At 42.6% G+C, this 23,479-nt stretch overlaps 1 long non-coding RNA gene across 1 annotated transcript in view; it reads right to left on the bottom strand.

The window, feature by feature from the left end:
* LOC141920423 (uncharacterized) overlaps positions 1 to 23,479 on the bottom strand; it is a 185,228-nt gene that overhangs the window by 59,171 nt on the left and 102,578 nt on the right. Inside the window, exon 3 of the long non-coding RNA XR_012622334.1 lies at positions 3,112 to 3,202. This is a non-coding gene — a long non-coding RNA (uncharacterized LOC141920423). The remainder of the gene's footprint in view (positions 1 to 3,111; positions 3,203 to 23,479) is intronic.

Here is a 23,479-nt window from a genome sequence, read left to right as displayed (position 1 = left end):
TTTCTTCTTTCTTAATGTTATATCCAAAACTTGCTTACTGGGAAGTCAGTAAACTCAAGGGAAAACCCAAAACAAAACACCTCCTAGTTTAATGTGAGGTTTTCAGATCCTGAAACAAGAGAAATAATCTGAAAATAATTTTGATTCACCCAGCAATTCCCTATAAAAGAGAGCTCAGACCTTAACATCGTGGATGGCAAATGTGGAGCTCAGGTGCAGTGGAAGGCATGTGGGGGAGGATCGGAGGGAGTGTGGGGCAGCGGCTGCCAGCAGGGAGCTTCATGCCACACTCTTCACTTGAGAAAAGGAGACTTTCACCATCAGCAGGGGCAAGGCTGAAACTTCACCCCGGGTAGATTTCAGCCCTGTTCCTCCAGCTGCTAGAACAGTAACACCACTCTCTGTTGCTTTTCTCTTCACTTCCTAGCACCTCTCTGATGTTTTGTGGTGTACCTTCTCATTTTGCTTCAAATACTTACCAGACAGTGCTGTGGGCGATGTACTTCAGAAATTCAGTTTGGAGGGATGGGATAGACACAAACCCTCAATTGTGGTAGGAAACTCAGAAACATCAGTGGCCTTTTTTTTTTTTTTTTAATTTACATTTTCCCTGCTAGTTCACCCTGAGATCCCAATGGCACAATTTACTAATTAATTACTATTATTAGCTAATGGCAGTGAAAACTGAAATTACTGCCTGCCTTAAGCATAACAAAATTGACAATAAATCTGTAGTCTGTGAATCACTTTCTTGTACAGGTCTGTTAACCAAACACCAACAGTGGTGGCTGGCTTGATGCTTTCCAGAAAACCATCTGGCACACAGGGACACACAGTCTTCACGTTCCAAAGAGGGGTGCAAGCAAGATAGGGGATGGACACTTGCGTTCCTGGGCACTGGGTATACAGGGGCACTACCAGATTTGAGAGGGCTTTGTCCTCTTTTCCTGACGAAAACCCATGGGTGACAGTTCTTTAGAAACAGGGGCAGAAATTGCCCCTTTCAAGCAGCAGCACATTCATTATCTCCTGCTTCTCACATCAAGTGTGCAACCAACAGCATAGAGATGGCGACATCTATTAGCACCAGGTACTTGCCAGTTGTATGCAAAATATTTTAGGGTTTTCTCAGATTTGTGTTCTCCATGTACATATATGACACTTTTTAATGCCAAAATGTAGGCGTCTAAATCCTTTCCAGGTGACTAAGCAAGTGCTCTGCTTTGCAAAAGTGCTGAGTCCATGGTGTTCCCCTGGGGGCTCTGCCTCAGCCCGGCACTGCCCCATGTGATGGATGAGATTACTGCACTTAAAATGCTCCGAGGTCTTCCAGAGAGCTGTTGTGCAATTAAACAATGGGTAACGGGTATGTGAAATACAACAGAGCTGCTGTGCAGAATGGGAGACTTGCTTCACCCAAATGTATTTTAGGGCTTCTGCCTCGGCAGAGGAGCCTCCCACGCCACCGGGGCGGGCAGCGCGCAGAAGTTACTTTGGGCTGCATCAAAAGCAGTGTGCAGGGTGGGGAGCTGGGGGCGGGGGGGGGGGGAAGCCTGAAAGGGTTCCTCAAGGATGTGGCTGCAAACAGGAGGAAGAGGAGGAGAGGTCACCTGAGCAGTGAGCAAGAAGGCTACATGAGACGGGAGGTGGCCGGGACACAGCAGCGGAGCTCAGGAGGCCAGTGGCGGGTCGTGGCAGCGGCTGTACCAGGGAAAGGAGCACTGCTAAGCCCAGGAAACACACGGCAAGAAGGAGGTGGCAGCAAAGTGATTTGTAAGGGTAGTGTTTCAGGGAGTTACGAGTCATCTCGCACAGGTAGGAAGCACTACTCTCCACAAGCCAAATGCTCTGGCAGGGCTCCTGTGCCATCCCCTCACAGCCACCGTGATGGGTACAGAAGCTGGGAAGTGGAGATGGGGGAGAGCCAGGAACATCTTAAATTCACTCTGTACCTATTTTGCAGGCTAGCACCACCTCCCAATAGCACAGGAATCCTACCCTCCCTATGCAGGTCCTTGCACTGGTGAATCCTATCCAGTTTCCCAAAACACAAGCACGACATTCCCACTGTGCCTTTCACTCTCCAGCCAACCCCTCCTCCAGGCTCAGCCTTGCCCCGGTCCACATGAGACCCGCTGTTATAATTCTCCACGAGAATTAAACTGCAGAAGATGATGTCCACTCTGAGAGCAGGTGTAGGAGTTTGTGTCTGTATGCATGTGGATGCCTATATAACAATTATTCTCTCTCCCAATCTGAAACAGTGGGTGGTCACTAATGTTAGACCAAAATCAATAGGTGGAGAAGAAACTGTTTACAAAAGCATGACAATGACTAGGTCACTCACTCAAAAAGGAAGTTAGCATCGTTACAAGAAGAAAACACTCAGAAGAGGGCTATAATTTAGTGCCTAGATACCACAGTGACTGGGAACTGCATAGACAGATTAGGCAAAAATTAAAGTTGTTTAGACAGACAAAACACAAGAGTCAGATCGAAGAAATCAGCTTCAATGTAGTGCAGGGAATACTCTCCCACCCTCAAAAAGTATACAAAAGAAAGCAAAAACAAGAAGCTGCCAGCCAAAATTACCAATGCAGTTCCATTTAACAAAAAATCAATATTACAATAAGATGCCAGTAATGAAAGACAAACCACAGCAGTATCTCAATAAAGATTACAAATTACAAGATTATAAATGGAGAGCCACTGTCATTTTGGACAGACAAATATGACCACGGTACAACTGGAGGCCAAATGATGGTTTAGGAAAAATGCCTACAGCTTTCAAGAAAGCAAATGGGAGAAGCAAACATGCATCTAAGGGCAGAATTTGGCTGCAGGACTTGTACATGAATAATTGTGGCAGGGAGATACAGAATATCCCAGAAATAAAAGACCTGCTCATTAGAAACCCATCTAGCCAAACCCATGGGAAGATCCTTAAGTAAAAACTCCACCATTTGTTATTTCCAAGAATCTGGTGCCAGTCTTGAATTATTTTTAAGGCACCAAAACTGTTTTTCAATAAGAATTTCTCTTTCATTTAAAGAGGTCTTAAGTAATCTACAGGCATTTGACAAACGAGATTCACAATGCTCCAAAACCTACCCCCGTGGATGCCAGCGGTGAGGACTCCTCGCTGCGATGATGCAGGATCCGTCTCGCCAAACCGACAATGAAACAGGTAAAAACACATGGCCTGTTTTGGGAACAAGAGAAACCACAGCTAAGGAATATTGAAGTGACCGGTTCAAAGCCTTGCAATGAGTCAGAAATAAAGGAACGAACGTGGGACTTCTGGTTTGTAATCAGCTCATGTAACCCTCAGCCCATCTCAGCTCTTGTGCAAAAGCTTATTTAAACAAGACAAATAATACTGGAAAAAAACCACATCATACTTGCATTTTGGCACATCCCTATCATCAAATCACGATATAAATAAAGAGCAGAACCTGCCGTATGGAACTGAGACTCCTTTCTGTTTGTGCAGTGTCACCCAAGCCCATGCTTAAGAGATACTTGTTCATCCTTGTCCTCTATTAGACATACAACAATAGTTTCACAGGACAGAGTATTGTCAGCACTTTTATTTCTAAATAGACAAGTTGAAGAAAACCAAAACAAACCAGATTAGAGGCACAGGACAGATACTAAATGGAATCATGAGAGGGTATGGTAGAAATGACTAAATTGAATATGTAGATAACACCTCCAGAGAAAGGCAGAAAGTGTAGGTATGCCATCAGGGCAGCACAGACTTCAACAGAGTTGGAGATATCTACCAGAGCTGGAAAGGAAGCTTTAGCAACTGATCACAAAGAAAATATAGATTGAAGCCAATAAACCGCAGGAAAACTAAAATCAAAATGATAGGTGAAAGAAATGCATGTATCTGCATTGTGAGAAGTCCATTGAATCGAGCAAATGATACTCCTCCTAGGGGAATGATTCATTACCATATGGAAAAGACATAGCCTATGATAAAGGGGGGGGGGGGGAATCACTGAATAGCAGAATCTACCTACAGAAATTGAAAAAGAACATTCTTGTTGAATCGTGGCAAAAGTACTTCAAAATTTCAACAGGCCTGACTAACGCAGATACGGAGGGAGGAAGAAAAAGCATGCTAAAATATGTGATATCATGCCCACAAGCAAGGGTGAAGGTCGCATCAGAGAAAATTTAAAATGCGCTGGGAAACAAGCAGCATCAGCAAGAGTGGTGCCAGAAATGAACAGATTTTATTCATCTCTACTTCAGGACCAAAAGAGGGGAAAAAAAGAAATACTGGAAGCCCTTCTTACTTAGGGGCTGTGTCTCCATGCCACTGACCTACTTATACTTCAAGCACTATGCGTGCAGAAAGGAGGAGACATGCTAATGCTCAAGAAAAAGGTCTTATACCACAACAATATTGTACTACAACAGTGCACACAGTCTGGCTGTTAGGGGATTTATAAGCCAAGCACACAAATAGACAGTAATGAGTTACTCACCAGAGGCTGTCAGCAAAGTTGCTAATTAGTACAAATGGTAGTAGATTTTGTAATACTGTCCCCTGCTTTAGTGGGAACTGTTCCAAGACCACCTAACCTGTATCTCCCTGGATGAAAAAAAACTTACTCCCCTTAGTCCAGTGTGGCATTTCTGAGAATTTTAAAGCATAAGACAAAACCTGAATTATAATGGAAACTCAGGTGCAAACTTAACCACCAGAATAAACTGACTCACAACTGCATAATTCCTGATGAGACACCCCACATGCAGAAAATAATTACTCCTCACTCTCATCACGAAAGACCTGATCCACCAATGTCAACAGAAGCCCTCCAATTGAATTTTGTAAGAACTGGGCCAAGTCCCAAGATTGTGTGTGCCACTGCTGCTGTGGATAGCAATACACCTTGAGTTACCCAGTCTACAAAACTGATAAAACCCTTCTGTTAACCTGCAATTATAATGCTTCCACTAAACATAACGTGCAGATAAAGCCATCAGAAAAGGCAATTAAATGGGACACAGTTTTAATATTCTACCTTCAGACAGAGAAACATTTTTATCCTCTCAGAATTTCAGAGGATCATGGTAACAAACTGTTGACGTATTAGGACCACTATTAAGAAATATGATGCTAAAAGGAAAATAAGAAGAATTATTGATTCATTATTACAGTTTAAATATTTTTCTTATTTAAGAATTGCAGCAAAGTTGCATTCCTGTTCCCCTTGCCAATGAACACGCAGAAAAAACAGCACATCAAATTTTAGTGAGTTTTTCTGGCACTACTTCCTTCAAAAAGAATCAGGTTTGAAAAACCACTGACCTGTCTAGCCATAGAGAATTTTTTCTATTTAAATATGTCTTTCTATCAGCAGAAATATTCTCTGTAATATTTTCTACTGTAAAAAGCCCTAGGAAATTAAACTAGATCAAAAATATTTAATATGTATTAAAAAAACAATTTAGACAAGAAAGGTCAGTAATCGAAAGGTGTGATACCTACAATCAGAGCCAAGTTACAAAAAGGGTTAGCCATGTATAGCCAAGTTAAACAACACACAATTAAGGTTAACTTGGCTCTGCTGGCGTATATAAACCCACACATGAGGACTGTGGGGGGCTAAGACAGTTTCAGCAGTGTCTTATTTACCTTGGCCATTTTCATGAGTAACCGTTTTGTAGACTGGCTCTGTTTGTAGACATCACACCTTTTCACCCATTCTTTACGCTTGGCATCTTAACACATCCTAAATGTTTGCCCCAAACATCGTATTTTTTTTAGAAAAAATAATTGTCAAGGGTCCACATGTATGAGAAGAGAAAAAAAGACATCCTGTTCCATCAATGAACATGCAAATTCCCATGTGTCACAAATTCAAACACCAAATTCATCACGACGCTCTCACAGAGGATTAGAGGAGTTGGGAAATGAGGAGACTTCACCACCTGTAGATCACCCATTCAAACACAGCTCAACTGGCCATCATGAAAAACTGCTGTTACGAGATGGTGGCACGGGGAGCTGTAGGATATGGAAGGCTGACAGGGATGGCAACAAAATGTCTATCAAAGCATTTTTCAGCAGCTCAGACTTTTTACTAGAGGAAAAAGTTCACTGAAAGATGGTTTCTTTCTACCAGAAATTTATCTATATTGTAAAAAATTAATATCTTTCAGTTCCATTCCCCTCTCAAAGTAAACGGGTGTATTTTATACGGGGGTAATTCAGTCCCATGATATCTCACAGTCACATTACGTGGCAATTCTCTTCTACCAGCTTTGTTCCCCTGACAGAGTATACATCGTGCAATATTGCCCAGCATACAAGGACCTCCAAGAACTAGATTTCACAAATTCCTGGGCAGATGCCTCCCTTCACCAGCCAGGAAGAGCCCCAGCGCAGTCGCAAAGACCGGCCGTGGAGTCGTAGTCTGAAATTTGCCCAGAGAAAAGAGCAATGTGCTATAGTTCCTTGTAGTAACCAGGAATAACACACTTTTTTTTTTTTTTTTTCCTCTGTTCAGTGATTTCAGTGCAACTCAGGCTCCTAAATGCTTTTATGGATCCAGGCCAAAACATATTCAGTAATAGATACTGAAACAAATTATTTCATGTGCCAGTTCTGTAGGTTAATTCACATAAGTGAGAAAACAGTTCTGATTGAAGGGCGGAGTGATTTTTAAAAATTTGATTCATACAGAAGTGTTAACAGCCTTTTGCTTATACCCACAATTGCTGAACAGAATAGAATCAGTGGAAATGTTATTTCCAAGTTCTGTGGTGTAAATAAAACCTCCTCTCTCTGACTCACATAGTGAGTCATTTTTGTCTGTACGTATTTATGCCAAGGGGGGATATAACTTTGTGCTCTGAGCGTTCTTCTCATGGAGAGCTTCTCATGTCTCAGATTCTGTGTTGCTCTTGGTTTTTGTCGACTCTTAAAACCTCTATCTCGAGTAATCTCCCCCTTGTTTACTGTAACCTCATCCCACTTGTTCAGCTTGCTGGCACAAGTGAAAAAAGACATGAAGTTGTATCTGTTACCGTGTTGGCACATTATAGGGAATTATATACAAATGACAAAATGAGCATGAAAGGCTGCATTAGAGCAGCAACACCTAGGCAAATTTACACCTTGTGTGTACAATAACTGCAGGGCATCTTCAATTACTTCAGCCAAAAATGTCTGAACATCTCTTTTTTAAGGACCTTTCTGTTCACAGTTTTTACCAAGCCATCCTCATTTATGCTAAGAACGGCTGGGCCCAGCCCATGTGTAAACTCAAAAGGCTGCTTAGCCCTTGCAACAGAGAAAGGAATGGAAACTAAAACCAACCACAGCCCCAGCACACTTCCATATGTGTTGTCTCTATTTTTAGCCTTCCGAGAGTCCTGTGAGACAAAGTGAGATGTGACATACTTACGGGAAATAAAGATGGGGAGTAGGCGAGACTGTAGCCCTCCCTGTTCCTAAGGTTGTATGCCACAGCCATCGCAGGCCGTCTCAGTCCCTTATAACACCAATAAGTTTAAGAGTTTGGGCTCAGAATGTACCTGCCCAACATGTGCCACAAGCTGAATTGGTTTGGGATAATTCCATGAGAGCTGTTGAGCTGTTTTCCAAAGACAAAGAAGAGGAAAAGTCATTACTTTGTGCACATCCTTATCTTTGTTGTGAATAGCTCTGGAACCACCTCCAGATGCTTTGCCCTCATTCATGTTACTGGTCTGTGTGGGTGTCGTTCCCACAGAGCAATGGGTCCCTCCCTCTTACCGCCTAGGAGCTTCCTAGGTTTTTGTGCCCATCTCCACAGGGTGACCAAAAATGATCCAGGCCGAGAAAGGAGGAGCCAAGAATCACTGATTTTTGCAGAGGATTAAGGACAATGCCCATCTCCACAGCACAGTGTTGTTTCATCCTTAAAATATCCTGAATGCTAAATGAGACAGGATTCTAATGGGGGAAAAAAATCATATGTAGTCAGGTGCATATGAATAAACATGTATCATAACTACATGCAGGAGAGGGCCTAGATTAACAGTTTTAAAATATAATATTTTATATATATATGCAAAACAAAACTATGTGTATATACACAAGAGACTTGATTTGTGGAGAGCGTGCTTCCAAATCCAAGTTACCTAAGACAAGCAAGAGTTACGCTATTTTCTTAATTCTGGCAGATTATTATGATCAAAATTTTTTGCCTTCTGTGAAATGCATGCAGCCAGTGGAGGTTTTAAACAAGTCAACCTTATTTGTCAAGCAAATCAAACGTTCAAAAAGATTAGGGACATTAGCAGACAATGATTTTTCTGATTATTGAATCTCTGTAAGGAAAAAAATTAAATAGTAGGTATTAGAGGAACACCACATGTACCAGCTCACACATAATGCATCGGGAGGGCCTGTGAATACTTTTGTTTTGCTCCACTCAGTGTACCTAGCTTTTCTCACGGCTTGTCTGAAAAAAGCAACCTGTTTCAGTAGGCAGAGCTCTTCATAATTCAACACAGTGGATCAGACTAACAGCAGAATACAGGAGATCTACACCAATAAAGCAGCTAGCAGGTGTCGTCTTGGAATTTCTTAAGTGTTCTTAGCGAACCAGGTGCCCACAGGAAGAAGGCAATTTACATATCAGTTATATCTTTACACCTGTTTGCAAATGCTGATACAGACCCTTATACTCAGCACTTAGCCGATAGGAAGCTAATGTACAGTGGTGACTAATTGATAATTAAAGAAACCTTTAGGAATACCATAGAATACCTGGCACAGGATTCTCTCATCCGCTTAGCAAAGGCTGTTCTGCCACGCACTTATCATAGCGCTCTGCTAGTTTTCATAACAATTAAGATGGTGTATCTGTGAGAATCAGGGGTTCAGTTGCAATTTTCAGCGCACTGGCTGTGTTTTATTGTTGTCTGATGGCTCCTTCTTTAGTCTGCAGAGGGGATCACTCTATTACTGTGGTTTAGACGGCTCACAGGTTGGCCCTTGCCCCTCTCTTTCATAAAGTAAGTATAATTAGATGATAATGCCCTTCTTGTCAAAACTTACCGCTTATTTAAGCCTGCAGTAATAATTTCAATTTATTAAAGATTTATTCAGATAACATTATTATCACTGTTTATTCAAATGGACATTCTTTTTTTTTTTTCTTTTTCTTTTTTTTTTCCAGGGGAACAAAAGACATAATTCCTGCCAACAGATGTAACAAACCTGTCAAGCTCTCAAATGGTTAAGTTGAGCATTTTACTTGGAAAGGCTGACAAATTTTCTTCACTTCAAAATATCATTAACACCAATAACACATTTGCCCAAGCCTATTTCTAAGTTGTAAAAAAAGATTGCTACAGATTAAGACCCTTGATATAATGCTATAAGCTCCTAACAATGGTATCTTTTATAGTGAAGAGCAACTGCAGACACAAATTGCCCCCTTTCCTGCACCTTTTTCACAAAAATCAATATTAAAGTAGTAGCTGCCTTAACTCTCCCATAGACTATACGAGAAAAAACCACAGCCACGCTTAGGACAGTTTAGGTCAATAAAGAATCAATACTGTGGTTGAATCTGTAGAAAGATAAAAGACTTGGAACTCACTACAGTGTGCCCTATTGTTTCTCTCTATTTTGAAAAGAAGCTGAAGTGCCTCACTTTTTTTTAAACTAGCAATGAATTTAGTGTTTGCGGAAAGCGAGGGAGGTCACTGGAGGCTGCATGTGGCTTCAGTGTCTGCAGACGAGGGGTCTGATCTTGTTCACCCACACCTCCCATTTAGTTCAAGGGGAGTCTAGGGAGCAAGAAGAATGCAGCCCTGGGCCCCAAGCGGACTGGAAACCAAAACACTGTAACACGCTTCCATCAAGCCCAACTCATTTATTAACTATGGAGAGACTACCCATAAAAACTCAGGAGTGGAAGGGGTTCTTATCATGATTTCTAGCTCCCTGTCCATTAGGAAGAAGAGAGCTGATTTCAAGCAGAGAAAGCTCTCTGATGTATTTGGCAATTGCTAGACACGTAGATTCCACTTACAGCTGAAGTCAAGCTCACCTTCCACATTTCACATCGTGATTTGACCAAATTCGAACCCCTCGTGAAAAAACACAGGTTCAGAAGCAAATAAATATCTCAACAGGCATACAGGCTTACACATGCACACACACACATGCCTACAAACGTGGCTTGGATTTGTTTGCCTCTGCTATATCCCTTTTCAGCGCACTGGTACTGTGTTTCCTTTATAAGCCTGAGAACTGCAACCATATACCTGTCTGGAGAGTAAGTGAACATGAAAAAATATTGGTTTGTGTGGACTGGAGAGTTCAGATAAAAACAATTTATGAGCCCAAATCTTCCAAATTCTTTACTTGAAGATGCACTTTGTTATCCTACAAGGGGCAGCTTCTAACACTTCTCAGCTTACAGCAATAGCTCCTGCTTGCAAAAGCTCAAAGAAAATCTAGATAAAGCTGGAACTACAGCTCTTTACAAAAATTGGTAAGGAAGAGGGTAGCAACAGAGAAGACAGCCACAGTTTTAAATGCATTTGTGTGTTGAAAGAAATGGCTGCATTCTTGAAACGCTGGGGCTCTCAAATTCATAGCAAATACTCCCACCCCTGCTCTTCAGTTCAGTTATGATTAGAAAAAACAAACGTGTATTTTCAACATTGTAGATTGAAATGTTCAGACCTCTAAGATGCACTAATGAACGGTTAGCAGTAACCCAAGTAGTTGACATAAAGAGTAAATACAATTGTTCTGTTCAGCATTAACAGAAATTTTCACCTAAATAATTAGTTGTTATTAATAATATTATTATTATTACTATTATCAGGACAAAATTCTCTTTTATTACATTGTCAGGCTCCTTTTCTACAGCACGAGATCTTCTAATCGTCCTGGCCTTCCTCTCTCCCACTGCAAATACTGTGAAGATGGAAATGGGTGGCAGTAAATGCACAACCATGTCAACCGTGGCATACAGATAAATGAGTTTCTGAGATGCTCCCAGTTTGGAGAATTACTTCACAGCATGGAGAAGGCTGAAAACATCCACTCTTTGCTCTAACCCTAGCACAGTGACAGGGAAAGAAGATACGTAACTAAGTACATCAGCAGTGTCTTCAGGGTAGAAATCTCAATGGTTTTAGCAGGACATTGTGGAGGTCCAACAAAGCATTCGGCTACAGTTGCCTTGAACATTCACCACTGGAGTTCTCAGAAACAAACAGCGAAATTTCTAAAGTTCAACCATTTCACCTCCAAGCCTTAGACTTTCTTCTATTCAAAATACACTCTTCCTCTGTTTTTTGTGCCTAAACAGTGTTTTCTGTTATGATTCTACCATCTCTTTCCCACAGCCTTTCCTCCCATCCAAAGTTGCTGCTCATCTCTTTCCCTAGCCTTGGCTATACTTTTCATTCTCACTGACCATTTTCTCAGCTCCTTCTTCAGGGTCTATATTAAGCTTCTTAGACCTTTCCAAATTTGTGGTGAGACTCTGCCACAGCATTTCCTTTGGACAACTCTTGCTACCTGACACTCATCCGGAGAGGTCTGGTAACGTCTGTCTGCGGGCTGGTGTCCCAAAAAGGTTTGGAAAGGGAGTTGACCTGGGAGGTTTAATACAGATTGTCAGATGCATTGCAGCTTCAGAGAGGGCTTCAAACAAATAAGACTTTGTGATGGGAGGCGGGGAAGAAAAGCAAAGTGCCTTGACCTCTTTCAGTCTAATGACACAGAGATACATTCACTCTGAAAATAGCCAGCGTGGGTTAAGATTTTAAGGCCCTCCAGTTGATTGTTACCACCTATCTGCTGGTAACTTAAATAGCCAGTGAAAGCAGCCTGTTGGCTTTTGTGCTGAAGCAGCTTAGGGAGCCATCAGACATTCACCCAGCTGGGTTACTGTTCCAGTTTGTTCCCAAGAAGGTGTGCGCCCTAATTATGGCTGAGGTTAGTTTTTGGGTCAAAGTACGCCTTCAGTTCTGAAAAGACTCTTATTTTCCTAAACTCGCCGCTAACTCATTTTACCAAAACCATACCTGACAAATACAGTACTGCTTAATTTCACTCTTATATTGTAGCTCAAACAACAAGCTCAACAAGAGAGTAGGCTCTGAGTAATCTGCCTCCCTGGTTACCCTGTCACCAGCTGAACCATGCTAGGACTAATCCTGCTCTCACTGACTTCAGTAGCACAGGGTCAAGTGCAGTATCATTAACTTCTGGTTTGATTTACACTAAATTATAAAATCAGGGCTTTAAACCGAAGAGTGCGCAAACATCAAGAACCTAACAGTTAATTTTTCCCACATCTCCAACAAGATCTCTTACACTTCCCCTTTTCAATTAACAACACTTTTCTGAGCCAGTTCCTGAGATGCATCTCTATGCATTTGTGTGCCGGTGTACAGTGCATGCTAAAAGTGTGATCACTATTACAGCCTGTAAGACAAAAATAATTGATTTTTTTGACTTTCTTGATTTTTGTGAAAGGCAGAAACAACAAAAATTAATCTTTACACAAACAACCCAAGGGAGCATTTAGTGGGACTTTTCAATCTATTCATGATCTGTAATTCCCAGCCCCCAAAGTTTCCATGTTACGGCTTAATATCTAGGGACTCCATATGTTGAGGGAACACAGCAGAACCAAAATGAGCTGAAAAAAGAATGCATTAGATTCAAACATGGGATAAAACAGTACCCAAGGAGCCCTTGCTTCATTTTCTCTACCTGGAACCATGGGACAGTGCAGCCATCTCAGCCTCATTCAAGTGTGACATTTCTTTTGAATATGACAGTGGTGGCGACCTTGTCATTAACTGATGCTGCTAGCAACATTTCAGCTTTCATAATTCAGTTAATTTTCAAGCCACCGGTTACTGAACCCCCAATATCATTTCAATATAATTAAACCATATTACAAAATAATACTAATAAAAAATCAGCCCACCTTCTGATCAAAGACCAGCCACTGTTTGACTTGAACTCACTAAAGCAAGGAAGTTTTCAGTTATGGTTTAAGCAGTACCCCTTAACTTCTTGTTGTCATGCCTGGCATTTAGAGCCCCTGTTATTCTGTAGCTTCTTGCTCTGGCTGAGGCATGGATGGAAAATTTTCAGCCATAACGCTAAGGAGCTAGGGCTGAATGTTTTGCTGCAGCTGTGTTACACGCGTAAGGAAGAGCTAGGCAAAGCCGTGTTTGCTTCCCTCCCATACTCATACCCTCAATCCCGAGGCAGGTAAAGCCCGATTTGCCCGGTGTGCAGCCTCTGGCAGTCTCTGGACTAGAAACAGCCTGCTTCTCCTAGGTGACCCCTAAGACTGCTGGTGGCACTGCACTGCGTGGTTAGCGGAATTCAGATGTCATGAGCCAATTTTTCTGTGCTGCTAGAACCTCCTCGGAGACCAGCCTGCTCCTTGGATTTGCTCTTCTGAAAGAGTAGAAGAGACCCAGGCCTCTGGGAGCAAAATCTGCCTCTAGAATTTATACAGACAGAAAGATGGTAGACGGCCAAATGCAAGTGCTATCCTAGGGTGGCAAACCATCCAGGTGCAGCCCGCTGTTGCCTAGCATCAGTCCTGTAAGCCCAAAGGCTGGTCTGCATGTGCATATGCCAATGGCTGTCGAGCAACATGTGTGTCTGCAAAACTGAGGCGGGGAACCCATTGCCTATGCCTTTGAAAACCTGATCCTAATCTCTTTTTTCATATGAATCCTTTGCTAAGCACACTTAAGTTCCTTTCTTTCTGCTTTTTTTTTTTTTTCCTCCGCTATTGGCAACAATCACCAGAAACCTGAGAATGTTGCTAATTTCCTGGTGGATTTGTCTTCTCCAGCTTGGCGAGACTAGTCATTCTTCCCTTCCATTTTGTTCTCCAAAATCACCAGCCTTCTGTACGTGTGCACTTAGTGCACTTTACAAAGCAAAAGTTGACATTGCTGCCTTTCCTTCATGGCCTTCTCCACCTACCATCACTGTTCCTCCTTGTTTCCCTGCACTTGGCTGGGAACATACTGCAAGTTGTGAATTCAGTAGGGGTCCTTTATAGATTCTCAGCAGCAATACACTGAAGTTAAAACTCATCCAAGAAAAGAAGAAAAGAGAAACAACAGCTTTACTGATGCCAACAGCGCTCTGCAATGTTGCAGGAGCTGAGGAGCTGGTCTCAGGTGTCCCTCTACTCTCAGCTTGCCATTCATTTAGTCTTTCAATCAAAACCAGGTTTCAGTCATTCTACCTTTTCCCCTTCTTGAGAAATAAACTCTAAAAAGAAGCTTGCCTGAGGAAAGGCTGAGGGCCTACAAATTCAGTCCTCTGAAAGTTGCACAGTGATGTTAATATTAAATACACTCCATTTCTGTCCTCCGCCCGAAATTCTGCAGCAGTTACAGTTGCAGCCGATACCTCAGAAAGGACTAGAAATAGTTATTTTTCAATTGGTATAACAAAGATCTTATTTTTGCAGCAACTTTGCATGCCATGTTTCAGTTCAAAGACAGTTTTTTGGGGCCAGGCAATACATGACCCCTGTAACAACGGATTTGAAAGGTAATACAGCCATGCCTTTAATTACACGGCTGTTAGCAGATGCACTTCAGCAACACACACAAGACGACAGAAATTGGAGAACACGGAGTTGGATTCAATCTAGAAGAAGATGTGAGAGTTTCAATTAACACAATCCTGGATGATTTAAGAAAAATATTCAGGAGTGGCATTTATTTAGCCTGCAGCCAAAGTCCATTACTGAGAATTACTCTTAATTAGAGTTGTGCGAGGTTGGGAATATCCACTCCTATCATGATTCTTTCACCTACCAGAAGAACTACCAAGCTTGCTGAGCCTCTGGCATTTCTAGGCTGGTTAGAAAAATAGTTAGATGATAAAAGTATTATTTTAAACAAGATAATATAGCCAGTAACACATAGAAAAAATATTTGTTTTACTTGTCCTTTTAATCTGACATCCACAGCATTATCAAAGAAGCTCTAAAATATTGCCCAAAAAACCCGTGTGAGAATAAGGTTTACCAAACACTGAACCACTCTTAAAGAAATACATGCTTTGTCTCAGGTTTCTCTATCATTAATTGCTAATTTCTCTTTCTTGGATGAACACAACCCAGACCATTGTGCCTTTCCAGTGGCAGCTCTAAATCAGGACCAGATTCAACACTCAGTGAAATTTTTGGGTAGGGTAACAGATTCAGTACGTGGCCTCACCAGCAACATGAGACAGGTATGGTGTGTGGGACTAGGGAGGAGTACCCAGTCAGGAAGACCAACATATGAGCAAAAGTCAGCCTTCATCAATGTCCGAGAGGCTTAGGAGAGGGCTTGAAAAACTGGCCAAACTGTTCCCAAACACACCATGTAAAACTTAGTTTCACCTTTGAGAGAACATCCCTCATAAGGAGGTGGGTCTTGTTAGTCCTTAAGTAAATGGCTGTAAACTGTTTTTACTAAGAGGAGGAGGTCTGGTGGGGCTCTAGGCACCACACAGAGCTGGGTTAGGCTCCAGAGCTGTGATATGAGCTCCCAACATCCCGAAACAGGGGATATCATGGTGCCGGCCGCAGACATACCCTTGACTCAACCAGATTTTCCATAGAGTTGTGTCAAGCCCATGTCTGAAATAAGCCTTCAGACAGAGCAAGTCTGGACAGAGTAAACCATGATTATTAATCTCCAGCATAACAAAGGGAACATAAGAATTAACAAAGGACAAGGCCAAAAGGTTTTGAATTTGGTTCAGATGACCTCAGGAAATATCATTGTTTATTTAGGACTCTCGGACATACAAAATGTGGCTTAGTCTGCAGTTCTTATTTCACTACCTGTTCCTTACTGTTTTAAATATCCCTGCTTCCAGTGGCAGAACCTCATAGGAGACAGATAGCCAGAAAGTAAAAACATGGCCAGAAAATAAAGGAAAAGATTGAAGTTCAACAAACTTAAACTACTAAGAACAGGCTGGGTTTAAGTCTAATGGGAGCTTGAGTCATTTCATGTGTTCCTAATTGCTTTGCTCACTCCTGGTGAGAGCTGAGCGCCATTGTCATGTCAAAGGATGGAAACAGTCCAAAAATTCAAAGCTAGTGACTACATCATTACCAGAGAGGGGGAAGCAGTTGAAAGCCAAACCACGATTTACCTTTTTGCAACTACCCACCCAAATCAAACTTGCAGAAACACAGTCATAGTCCAGATCTAAAACTTTTGGTGTTGATTCAAATTCTCTTTTGATTTCCCAGGTTTTTGGACAAGTGATCTATGAAAAGGACATATGAGTCACCCATGACATCACCAGAAGACCCTACAAGAAGCCGCATAGTTTCATGGAGCTGAGTAAATATGAAAGTTATACCGTGCCCTGCAGGATAAGACAAAATGATATTCACATGAATGATTTTTTTAAACCATAGACTCCAGCCCTGGAGAAAATTTAAGGGGCAATAAGACTTTAAAGTGAGGTAGATCCAGGAGCCTTGAGTCTTATTAAACAAAAACAATCAGAGTATCCGCATTTTTGTAGTCCTACTGTGAAGTTCCAATAAACTTTACCCAAAAACTCCATAATACTCCTTACTCAGCTCCATGGAAAACGAGAAGTGATTCCAGAGGTTGGCTGACTATTTAATACCTCTTGTAGTAGTTAAAAAGGCCACTTTCTTCTTCTCTCTCACACTCTTTTTTTAACTTTTACTGCAAAACCATTAAAGAAAGAACTAGTTCTAGTAATAAAAGGTAGCTATATTCCCACAGGGAGAAGGGGAATGGTAGTTCCTGTGTACCCTTAGCGCTCTTGGCAGGGGTACTTATAAAGAAGGTGAAGGTCACAGGGAAGAGAACAGAGAATTTTCTGTTCAATGGAAAACAGAAACTTCCAAATGTGAAAAGGAATTTTAGCAAGCTTTATTTCCTTCTTTTACAGCCCTGACATCATATTTCTCCACAGTGACATCATTGCTTTAAAGTAACAACTTCCAGTGACACCAGTGCATCAGAAGCCTTGCAAAGCAACAGCATTTGATGTTTCTGATTTTCTGAGACGCTGATGAATCCCAGACCTCAGCAGATCTTCCTGCTCAGCCAAGTTCCTATGTTTTTAGAAAATCCTAATCAAACCTTGCAAATAACATCTTGCTGAAGTGCCCAGGGACAGGAGGGTACCTTCAAAGGATGGAAGTTAGAAAGACTACAGTCAAAAATACACAGTTGGGTTCAACCAGTAAGACTTTAATTTTCCACTACTCCCTGCTTCCTCACCCAAATTGACCAGCCACGCCTAGGAAGAATACCTGCTGGGACTGCTTCACCAAGCACACCTCCCCAGGAAAGCTGCATACAAACTTACTCTTATTACGCTTTCAGGAGAACATGTTTTTCGAATTGCATCATCAAACTTCAAGGCCGCTCAACAGCTATACAGTGTGAGCCTCAGTTTCAGCTAGATTTACCCTGCTGAAACGGAGAGCAGGATTTTGACTGCTTCTGTTTTTAACAGATCTTCTTAGTGATGGAAATTTGCTAGTGTCTGATGCTTGCTAATAAACAGATGCAACTGCCATTCCCAGTTTAAGAGAGAAGGAGCCAGAGCCAGGAAAGAGCTTCAAAGAGACTGAATTACCTCTCACCTGTAGGGATGTGATTATGTCTGGCAGAGCGCTCTGGGGAAGCAGCTTTCACCACAGCCATCAGCAGCCTGCAGAGTTCTGGAGAGCTACAAGCTATCTTTTCCCCAAACTCCTGTACCCTTCCTGAACTGGAGTATTTATTCAACAGCAAGAGATAAAGCCGTACGGTTTGTGGCATGGAGGCCATAAACCCTCGAGAGGCTGGAGATATTTTCTGCAACCCGTGCTGGTGCAAAACCCTCCGTCCGCACACACCAAAAATACATGAAATATAGGTAATGCACTGTAATTAGTCTACACCAAACTACTAATGACTGGTGGTCACTAGTAGTGAGCACTGCTGTTTTCCTGATAGGCTCTTTTGTCACTCAGATTCACAGAGTACCAGAGACGAAGGAAAAATATGGAGCCTCCCCTTAAAAAGTCTATGCATCTACAACAAGTAACAGCTGTGGCTATTTTAATACTATCTCAGGGCTCGTATAGATGTGACATCACACAGAACTAAGGCTTGGCCAATTTTACTGCCAATATACCTTAAACTGCAGAGATTTTGTTACAAATTTGTGCACGCATGTGTGTCAGAACAAAATCCACAACTGGAAACCTCCATGCAGTTTCATCCCTTTGTAGTAATCCTGTGAGCCATAAACTGGTTTCATTTTGGAATTAAAACCTGTATTAGTTTTAAGCTGAATAGAAGTGAGTGAGTTCGTCACTATCAGAATTTATTACACAGCCAAACAAAAAAGAGTTTCGAAATTTGACTGGTAAGCTGGCCAAGCAGGAGGAGGTGGGGATGGTTTGTCTTCTAATTCCAAGCTGCAGGGCTCCCAGGTGTATTGTATAGGATTTCCTGTAATTTACAGGCAAAATAAGCAGTCTACAGGAAAATGTTTGCCACACTGTACATGTGTATTAATTACACAGCAGGATAAAATGATTTCTTTGTGATAGGAAGGGATGTGATCTACAGGCAAAACTATTAAACTGATATGGAAATGCAGACATTCTTCTGCTGTTAAAAAGGGCTGTTGGATTTGGGGAAATAAAATTGGCAAGTGTCTTCTCACACTTTGTATTCCCAGATCTGCGACTGGAGCGTATCACAATGTGCCAGGCTCTGTGGGTACCAGGGAAGGGAGATGTCTCCTTACAAACACACTCTGGGCCCCTGGCTGTCTCGGTTATCCTGCGGTGGCTACTTCTGAACTAAGTTCCTCTGAGAGAAAGACCTCCCCCCTCCAGTGAGAAAGGAAGAATTTTAAGATTTCAGGTGCGTATTGTTCGGTATCTCCCCAAGCATCGTATAATAATACAATTGAATTCTTACTAGGATCATCGGATAGATATCATTCTTTCACCTACCACTGAGCACTGAGAAAGCATCGCTTTTCATTACCACAGGTTAGTGCAATATGAAACTAGTTGGAGAGAGACAACACGGCACATCACAACCTCTCTTAAAAAAGATGAGGGAAATTCTTTTTAGATATGTAATCAAGGCTTGAGACATAAAGGGATATGAGAGGAATAAATAAAATATTCAGACTGCTTTTCTCAAGACCAAATTTTGTGTAACTGTACAGGCTTGTTCTCACTGTGAGATGAGCAATTCTTGTTACACTTGTGTTCAGAAGCAATTTCTGAAGCAGAACTTTACTTTTTTTTTTTTTTTTGACTGGTATGAAGAAGAAATCTCACCCGCCACACGCCTTTCCCCAAAGAGCTGGGTTAGACTACATATGGTTGGCATTCAAGAGGGAGAAGCTCAGAAACACGCAGTTTTGTTTGACTAAGGCATTCCTTAAAACATAAAACCCTCAAAGCAAAACTTCTCCCCCTATTCTTTCAACAATAAGACCTGGATAGGGCTGAGGATCAGATTACACCAAGGCTTATCCACAGATGACCTGTGGGCATTTAATGATGTCCAATTTTACCATTATGCATTTAGAAGGAACACTTCAACCGCACTTCAAGTTAGTATTTCACTCCAAGTTTGTACTTCTTTCCTTAGCTGAGGGGGAGGGCAGAACAGCTCCATAGCAGGACATTAGGACAAGGATGAAGAAAGGCACTTGCCCCTGCCTTTGGAAAAGTTCTCGCCTTTTTTCTCAACTAAGGAAATAGAAGGCAAGGCCAAAAGAGAAGAGCCATATCGCTTATAGGCTAAACAGAGAATCCATATTTTAAAATGCTGGAAGGGCATCAGCCATGGGAACAAACTATCACAGATGTCTTCAAGATAAAATCTACACATCTCCAGAAGATATCATGCTCCTGACAAGCACAAGTTTCTGGGTTCAATACCGTAGCAACTGGCTGAAATTTTATAATTTATGGCCAGAGCGCAGCGGGCTGTCTGCATGGCAGAGGAGAAGCCTGGACCCCTGTGGCAGGAGGAGCTGGCAGGCCCTGGCAGGCCATCGTGAAGGCCCTGCAGTCCGGTGGGAAGCAGCAGGTGGGCTGGGAGAAGGCGGATGGCAGGGCAGCGATAGAGCTGAGTGCCATCTCGGAGGGCTGACAGCCTCCTGGCCTCCTTGGGCCAGCTGCAGCAGACCTGCGCGGTCTCTCTGCGGGTTTAGCCCCGTCTCAGCACCACGGCTGGGGGGTGAGGTGGAGCCAGGAGCTGCGGTGGGCCAGGGGGGACGTGGCCACCACCTCTGGGCTCCTCTACCACCAGTAGCCCTGGAGAGCCCAGGAGGGAGACTGCTGTCAGCCGGGATCCTCAGTGTGGTGGGCCACCCCAGCGAGGGGGCCCTGCCGCAGCCCCCCTGGCTCCCCCTGACACCGAGCCAACAGTGGAGGCTGGGGGGTGGGATGGGGGCAGCAGCACCCACAAGGGCACCTGACACCCCCCCCCCCAAAATCATTTTTGCCCTGGGCAGGCTGTAAGAGTGGGCTAGCAAAAAGTTTAACAAGGAGAAGTGCCAGGGCTTGGAGCCGGGACAGCATAACCAAAGGGCCCAGTACAGGCTGAGGCTGTGAGCAGCCTCGTGGAGAGGGCCGCGGGGGTCCCGGTGAACAAGGAGCTGAAGGCAGCCAGCAGTGTGCCACTGCAGCGACTGAGGTAAATCCGATCCCGGGCTGCATCCGCAGGGGCATTGCTAACAGAGATAGAGACTGAACCGTCTCCCTCTGCTCAGTGCTTGTCAGGCCACACCTGGAGTACTGTGTCCAGCTCTGGTCCCCACATTTCAAACAAGATGTGGACAGACTGTAAAGGGTCCAAAGGAAGGCCACAATGATGATCAAAGGGCTAGAGAACCTGCCCTATGAGGAAAGACTGATGGAGTTAGCTTTCTTTTCCCTGGGGAAGAGGAGGCTCAGGGAACATCATCACAGTAGTCTAGTACTGAAAGGGTGGCTACAAGGAGGATGGAGGTTCTCTCTTCACAAAGAGCCAGATGGAGAGGACAAGGGGCAATGTGTACAAGTTGCTCCAGGAGAAGCTTCATCTTGATATAAGAGAATTTTTTACAATGAGAATAATAATTCACTGGAACAACCTCCCCAGGGACACGGTAGAGTCCTCATCAATGAAGGTTTTCAAGGTGCAATAAGACAGGGTGCTAGATAATCTCAGCTAGGCTCCCTTTCCCACAAAAGGTTGGACCAGATGATCTTGTGAGGTCCCTTACAACCTGGGCTGTTCTATGATTCTGTGATTCTCTCCAGCATAGGAGATAGCGGAGAGGACAAAAGACAGAAGTTATCTGATCTTGGCCAACATGGGTCAGTCAATGGGCAGAGAGAGAAGTAAGAGTGGAGACAAAGCCACAGTGACAGCTAAAGCATTACATGGACATTAGCACAGGAGCTGTTTTCTGAGCTGTCTTTGCTGCATACCTTAGGACTGATGGATTTGGTGTAGTGAGGGAGTAAATGACCTCTGGACACTCCCCGGTTCAGTCTAGATCTGCTGTGAGAACTGCAGTACAGCCAGACTCTACAGAAAACAACATCTCTTTTATTTGCTATTACGTTGGTGGGACACAGAATCTAGACCCGTGTTTAAATGCTGCAGCCTTTAACAGTCTCCACAATTTAATGAAACTTTAATAAATGTGACTGTTACTGTTTCAGTTCAGTCCCTCTTCCTGCACGTAGAAATCCCTCCAAGGAGGTGGTGTTCTGCCATCATCTCTGAGGCATTCTTCCCCTCCTCTTCAAGATAGGGGGGGAAAAAAGCTCTTGCTGAAAATTTCTAGAGAAAATAGAGTTTAATTTCTTGGAGGTGTTTTGTTGACAAGAAAATAGAAAGCATGTGTCTCTGCTTCTCTTATTGTACTTCCAAGTAATGAAAGTATTTAAGGAGGTACAATTATGGACTTGGCAAGCACCTGGGGCTCTTGGAACTGCTTTTTCACACTGAATAAACACTGCAGTTAATCTGTTTATGTTACACTGTACTGGAAAACTATCTCCAAGAAAAGGCTACAAGTATGTATTTTCCACTCCTTTCCTTTGTTTTTAATGTTAAATTAGTAACTTGTTTAAATTGTTTGATTCTTCTTTTTTATCTCTCTAGTCACAAGACACCCAGTCAAAAGCAGTTTTTAATTAACAAAGATATAAACTTAGGGATTACTGCACTAGGTCAGACCAATGGTCCATTCTGGTTTTGACAGTGGCCAACAGGAGATGCTTCAAAGCAACACGTAGGAAGCACTGGAACAAACAATAACAGTGTAACTTCCTGCAGGGACCTGAGGTTATTAACACACATATCTTAATACTTGCACATGTACCACCGTGAGAATTTATATCCCTTCATTTAAAAAATAACTTTTAAAAATCTAAACAAATATATATATGCATATAGACCATTACCTGTATCTACATTCATGTTGAATCTTTGATTTCATGTAATTTTTAAACCTGTTCATCTCTTAGAGTCAATTATATCTCGTGGCAGTAAATTCTAGAATTTAAATAAGCAGTCTGTGAAAAACAAATGAACAAAAAATCCCCAAACCACAAACTACCTGGTTTAAAAAGCAACTTTTTTAGAATGAGGGGAGAGCATACAAGCCTACCCACTACCTGTGATCTGTTCCTCTCTCATCCCCGCAGCACCTGGGTTATTGGCTCAGGGATGTTACAGGCTGTGGTGTCTGTCCCTATCCCCCGGTGTCAGGTTATGCAGCAATTGTCTGTGAATTTGCCTAATCCCCTTTTGTTGAGACTGTGTGCTCCCACAACTGCCACAGCATCCCAGTTCACTAACAGCTCTGTAAATAAGTTCCCTCCTTTTATCTATTTTCAGACAATCTCTTACCAAATATAGAGTGCCTCCTAGCTCTCGTGCTGCAGGATTTGATGGATTGTCCTTCTGCTTTCACCTCATCATCCACTAGCTTTGTAAAACAGTCCTTTCCTCTCCTCAGTCTTCTCCAAACGGAGGAGTCCCAGCTTCTCTAGTTTCTCCTCATAAATACAAATGCTTTAACTGCATTATTTACCCTTTCTCTGGGCCGTTTTCTAACTGCACTATGTCCTTCTTGAGATGCACAAACCAGAATTGTGCCCAACATGGCATTTTTATTGCAATCCTGATTAAAAATACTACAATACTTTTGATTCCTTAGCACCTATGTGCCCTATGCATGGATATTTCAGCTGGGTTTATGTATGAAAAGGGGACACAGCATTGAAAAACTCCCATGACCACTCCCTTGGATAAGTGGGAACCTACAGGAACCCAGAGACCAAAGGTGCAGCTGGTCTGAAAATTATTTTCTCTCAGAATATGGCTTGCCAACACAGTAGAGGTCTAGTACAAGGCATTTTTGGATGTGGACAATGTA

This window comes from Strix aluco, chromosome 3 (assembly GCF_031877795.1).
Source record: "Strix aluco isolate bStrAlu1 chromosome 3, bStrAlu1.hap1, whole genome shotgun sequence".
NCBI classification, from domain to species: domain Eukaryota; kingdom Metazoa; phylum Chordata; class Aves; order Strigiformes; family Strigidae; genus Strix; species Strix aluco.
This window is presented reverse-complemented; position numbering and strand designations above follow the sequence as displayed.